Raw genomic sequence first — 6,566 nt, 5'->3', positions numbered from 1 at the left:
CACTCAGACAATCTGGATGAAGCATGTACTAAATGGCTTCAAAGTTCCTGTATCTGAATCGGTAAGCATATTTTGTGATAACACAAGTGCTATCAATATTTCAAAGAATCCAGTCTTACATTCTAGAACCAAGCACTTTGAGCTTAAGTATCATTTCTTGAGGGAAAAGGTTCAGAACAAAGAGATTGCACTGGAACATGTTTCCAGTAAGGAGCACTTAGCAAACATATTCACCAAGCCTCTCCCAAAGGCTACATTTATGTACTTAAGAGGTGAATTAGGGGTACTGCCCCTTCAGGAGGTGAACTAAAGGTATTTGCTCCACATCAGTCAGGTATTGCATAGTCAATTTTTTTTTAGGATTGATGTGTTGAAGGATGCTACTCCTCAGGGGGAGCAGCATAATGGATCAGGGAAGCTTGTGCCTCCGCTTTGGCATTGTCGTCAAAGGGGGAGAAGATGTGAAACAAAGAAGATATTTGCAGATATTGGGGGAGAAGATGTGAAGTGGAGAGATATTTTTGTATATTGCCATCAATGCCAAAGGGGGAGATTGTTAGCATTATGTGAACCGATATGAAGACATGATGACATTGTATGTTGTCATTGATGTCAATATGCTATAGAGAGAACCGGTATGTTACCAAGAACCGGTATATGTGAGAACTGGTATATGTGTCAAAGTGAAGTGGTATGTTTGTATGTTTGTTCAAGATGAACCGACATGTTGGTATGGGAACCGGTACATGGAAGCTTTGTATGACTACCGGTTGGTAGTCTCAACTTTAGAGTTTCCGGTTGAGGTGCTTCAAGCCTGTGTGACTCAACCGATGACTTTTTGTGATAAGTTAGCATTGTGACAAAGAACAGATTGTGTTGCCACATCAGTCTTGTGCATGTGAAGGATCTTGCATGAAGGAGATTGTTCCTATCTACCTCGAGAATGTGTGAAGTCTGTAAATGGTGAAAAAGCGTGATGGGTTATCAGCCGCCATGAAAGCAATGGAAAATGAACGATGAAGAACGTCTTGAGATCGGTCCAAGACTATTGCATTTAATGCAATATGCTCAACGATCATGATTCAACCGTTTGAATTGCTCAACCTAAGATGTTTAGGGTTTAGGGTTTATGCTACCGACCTATCTGTTTCCTATAAGGTCGAGGTTGTGTTTCTATCTAAAGTTGTTGGCAAAAGTTGTGTGTGAGTATCCAAGTGAAGAGATACATGATTCTTGCTAGACCAGAGGAAAGAAGTGATACCTGCAAAGTGTAAGTGCAGAAGGTGAAGAGGAGCTAAAGCAGATCTGCATTAGCATTGAGTGCTGTTACCAGATCATTGTAATACTTGTTGATCTCTAATCACTTCAACAGTTGAGAAATCCCTTAACAGCGTAGCTTTAACCGACTTACTATAAATCCTTTAACAGGGTGACTCAAAACCATTGAGTTCTTGAAATCCTCTAACAAGGTAACCTTTAACTGGGTTTAACCCTTAACTGGGTATTCTAGCCATCCCTTAATCGGGTGATCCCTAACAGGATTGGTTCCTAACGGAACCTATTCTATTAGTCTTCAACCGGACAAGGCTCTTAACAGAGTGGACTTCTAAAGAGTTCAAAACAGCTTGTCGGTATTCATTCCCACCGTGGTTTTTCTCAGTTGGGTTTCCACGTGAAAAATCTGTGTGTTATGTGTGATGTTATCATGTGATGCTTCAGTGTCTTATGTCTGATGGTAAAGCATGTTGAACTAGCTGTTATTATGTTTTTGATGATAGATTACCTGTTCATGCATTAGGGTGAAATGGAAATGAAGTATTAGACTGTATGAAAGGATAAGTGTCAACCGGTTTATGCTTGTCTCAGTTACTCTGGGTTTTGCCGGTTGTACTCTGTTTAAGACCAGTGTTACTGTTTGTTTGCCAAAGTGCTGTGTTTGCTGACAAACTGGTTTTAGGAATGTGTTTTTGCCTGTACTGATTCACCCCCCCCTCTCAGTACCAGTTTGGTACTATCCGTTCATCATTGAGTTATCAATGTTTTCTAAAACATGTCAACAATCCATTAATAAATTCAAAGCATAGTTCAACATATACATCTTGCCTCTGTATGATCGTCTTGAAGAGATTTTCTTAGATATCTAGCTCTTCATGTTGTAACCAGCTGATGCTCCCCAATTGGTAAAAGTATAAGGGCTCCTGGGTGTTTTTGCATGATCTTCTCGAGGAGATATTTTTTGATATCTAGCTCTTCATTTTGTAGCCAGCTGGCTTTGTATCTAGATATGTCCTAGGGGACCTCTTTGTATAGTTCAATTGTATGGGTTTGGGTGGGTTTTACGGATATGTAACAACTATTTTGTAAGGGTAGTTTAGTTTTTTGGTTTTTATTTAAGGCGATAACTGGAGGTTTTCTTGCGGGTTCTTTCCTACCGGTATGCCTTTTGAACTCGTTGTAAAAACTATTAAATATAATAATAAAGTTTAGTGGCTTGCCCACTTTTATTGAAAAAACAAAACAAAAAAACATATACATGTACTAAAATTACATGTCAACACGTGATAAGTAAAAACAAAGCCACCATCAGTAAAATCTAGTGTCCTCTTCAATCCATGTGTACTGAATTGGCCTATCTCATGTTGTACAAGACAAACAAGTTTTTCAAATCGGATTTGTAGACACCTAAAAAATGTCGCATTACTAACACGCTAATTACTCGTCTTTATTAATTAAATATTTTTTAATTATTTAATTAATCTAATTTTATTCTTCTAAACTAATTTAATCATCACATTTCATCATTTATAATTATTCAATTTCCCTCTAACCATTTAATCATTTAATCTTCCCTTCTAAAATTAATTAGGTAATTTTATTATTTAATTAATTATGATTTATTTACTTTAGTAAATAATCTTTATTATTTAATTAAATTCAATTTCTACTTTCCCCTAATTTAAGTAGCTAACTATGTCTTCTAAATTAAATAAATTTCTTAAATTTATTTAATCTATTTTTTCCTCTTAGTTCTAAATTCCAAATTCTAATTTTTCTTCATGTGCATGATTTTGAATATTTTCGAAAATCAATTTTAAATCCAAATTTAGATAAAATTGCAATATCATGCTGATTCCTATAAAACATGCTAATTTTTAACTAACAATCACCCTTAGTTCACTTCCTCAATCACCTCTCTAACTATTAATCAACTTTTTTGAACAAACTCATCTATTCAGCTCAATTTAGTTCAACTATTAATCAATTTTCTCTCAATTAATTATAGCCATTGATCAAATTAGTTTGTAGATCAATCTCAACCATTCAATTTCTCCCCAATTTCTATAAATTCAACATCATCCTTCATTCTTATCAACCACCATCTTTGAAATCTTTATGTTGTTTTTATGTAGCACAATACTGAGAGCCATATAACCATGAGAATGAGAAGAGCAATGGAAGAAAATTATTGAATCAACAAGAGAGTTTAATTGACTTATTGTTTATGCTTTGTTGATTTTGATTATATTTTCATTGTGTTTGCAGATTGTCTGATTAGATTGGGTTTTTGGTGGTTAAACCTGTAATATTTGATTAATCATGCAAATTTTCCCCGCATACATTTTGGTGAACCCAACATGAATCCACGCCTTTCTTTTAAATTCATATTCTAGAGGTTTTATGATCTTAATTGGTGTTTTATTCAAAAATTTCAAGACTAACATTGTGCAGATCAGGTTCAAGACAAGATTGCAGGGTGTCCAAAGATTTCATCATATCTCCCAAAAGGTTTTAAATTAATTCATGATATTTTAGTTGAAGGTTAAGGATAATATCACGACTTTACAGTCCAAGAGTCAACCTTACATCATCATTTTTGAGTGAGATATGGTAGTTCCAATAGTTTTCATTAATCTTTGATTTTTGGAGCAAATTAACGATTTTTTCTAAATTTTTTTTGCAATAAATTAAGGAGAATAAAATATCACGTCTATAGCCCAAAATGTAGACCTGTAGCATATGTTTTGACCAAGATATGATAATTTTAATTTTTTTCATAAATTCTAAATTCTGGGCATAAATTAGAGAATTTTTCTAAAAAAATTACATTTTTGGAAAGCTCTTGAAATTTCATGAGGGCTATTTTTATACTTTAGATTTTGATGTGAAATAAATGATTTAAGGTTAGATCTTTGAAAATTCAGGATTTTTCGTTAATCTGCTCTCTAGGGTGCAAATTAAGGTCTTTTTCTAAAATTCTTACATATTTGGAAAGCTCTAAAAACTCATCAAGCGTATCTTCTGTGAAATTTTATCTTTTGGGTTGAAAATATTAAATAAAAATTGAATATTTTTTTTGACTAGGTACCATAGGCGCAACAATGAGAAACACATCCATGTAAATTTGAAAGCTAAAATCCCAAATTTTGTTTTCTTTAATTCTATGTCATGTTGGTTTTTCAGTTTTCATTTTTTTTGTTACATGATTAGAATTTTTGTGTTACTAACATTTGATCTTTAGTGTGTGGTGCTCATAAGTCGAAGACCAAAAATCCACCAAACTACTAACATTTTGTGTTTACAAAAGTAGTTAGGATTGTCTATGATTTCTAGAATTAATAACAATTCAATTGGTGCAATAAAAGTAACAAGTGTTTATTGTGTTTCAAGCATTAGGCTCATTTGTGTTTAACCCTTTTAGAGGGCCTACCTCCCAAGAAGCCCTTAAGGACACATGAGAGGGAACTGTTGGCAACAATGTAGCAAATTGAGAGGGGGGGTGAATCAGTTTGCTCAAAAACTTACTACAACTTAAAAACCACAAATTGGATCTGATAATTAACAATTTAAAGCATGAAACAAGACTGTTGGATATTGGTGCTGCTAGGATATGTTGTTGTCATTGATGTCAACATAATCCCGTGACTTATTGCTTTAGTGGTTGCAGATTGGTTCATTGGGATCATGGTTTGGTATATGGATTATTTCTTGTATCATTATATCTTTGTATATTGGTTTATGTGATCTAGGAGCTTAATTGACGATCCAATTCATGGTTTGGTTTTTCTAATCAGTGCTTTTTATAGTTCAATATTTCCTCCGGTATTCTGGGGTGATTAGATCTTGAGTTGATATTTTGGGAGATTTTTTGAGATGTTCTTATGTATCTTCATTTCAGATGGTTCATGATTTGGTACTCCCCAAGTTATCTTTCCTCGTGATATTTGTTGCTGTTTGAGTGTTCTTGAGTTTCAGATGTTGATCGATGAAGTTTTGATAAGTGGTGTTGGTGCAGCTGTTATAGATGATTTTAACGTGCTTGTTGGTGTTTCCTAATTATGTCCTATTTTCTTTGATGATCTACATTGATCTTTATGCGCGTTCTTAAAGATCTTATGGGTTCAGTGATATTCTTCGTGTTATGCAGTTTTCTTGTGGTGTGGCGTGTTGCGATTGATCTTGGCATGATTTCCAATGGTGTTGTTTTCTTGAGCATTTGGTTTAGGTCCATGTTATGTCATGTATATCATAATGTTGGTCCAGTGGTTGATCTTTGTATCGCGTGATGTAATTTTGTAATTGTGAGTTGAGGGTTTGGCCGACCTTGTAGTCAAGGCCGATGAATTGTATAAATAGGTGGTACAGTCATGTAAATTGTGTATTGGTGTTGTGTCTGCATTATCAAAGAATGGTAAAGGTGCGAACAAGTGAATACATCCTTCGACATTGTGATTAAGCAGAGATTGAAGTGATTCAGGGCAGACATATGTGCTTAACCAAAACTGTCATCAGGCATTTGCAGATGCTATTCTTTCAGTTCACTTGATTCTGGATTGTCTGAATATTTTGTGTCAGTGAGACTTCCTTGTAAGGTAGTGAACCTTCCCTGAGGGTTGTATCCTTTTGAGTTATTATATTTGTGTAGTAAACTCTAGGTAGTGAGCTTGAATGCATGTGCATTCCCCATTGTAATTATTTTCACATACTACTACAGAGTATCATCTTATTGTGGGTAGGTTCCCACCATGGTTTTTACCTTAACTGCGTTTTCCATATCAAAATCTTGGTGTTGTGTTGTACTATCAATTTACTTAGCTTTGTTGTTGCTGCAATTAATCAAATTTGTATTTGAGGTTAAGTTTGTTAATCTGGTGAAAACTGATTCACTCCCCCCCTCTCAGTTTTCCTTCATTGTTGTTGCCAACAATTGGTATTAGAGTTAGATCCTCCGAAAGAAGCTTGACTTCTTGAGGTGATCCGAGATGGCAACTGGAGGTGTTATTTTTAAGAAGGAGAGTCTGATATTTGATGGAAGTAACTATGCTATATGGAAGAACCGGATGGAGTGCACTTGAGATGTCTTGGAGAGGTTTACTTGAAGATTACAAAGGATTCCTATTCTGTTCCTTAGAATGGACCAGTTACTGCTGCTGAGATCAAGGATGTTGAAAATAACATTAGAGCTAAGGAAGTATTGTTGAGTGCCCCGACTGATTCTGAGATGACTAATGTGCTGGGACTTCAAACTGCACATGAGATTCGAGAGAAGCTTGAGACCTTGTATGAAG

This window comes from Cryptomeria japonica, chromosome 10 (genome assembly GCF_030272615.1).
Source record: "Cryptomeria japonica chromosome 10, Sugi_1.0, whole genome shotgun sequence".
In the NCBI taxonomy this organism is placed as follows: Eukaryota; Viridiplantae; Streptophyta; class Pinopsida; order Cupressales; family Cupressaceae; genus Cryptomeria; species Cryptomeria japonica.
Note: the sequence above shows the minus strand (reverse complement) of the source record.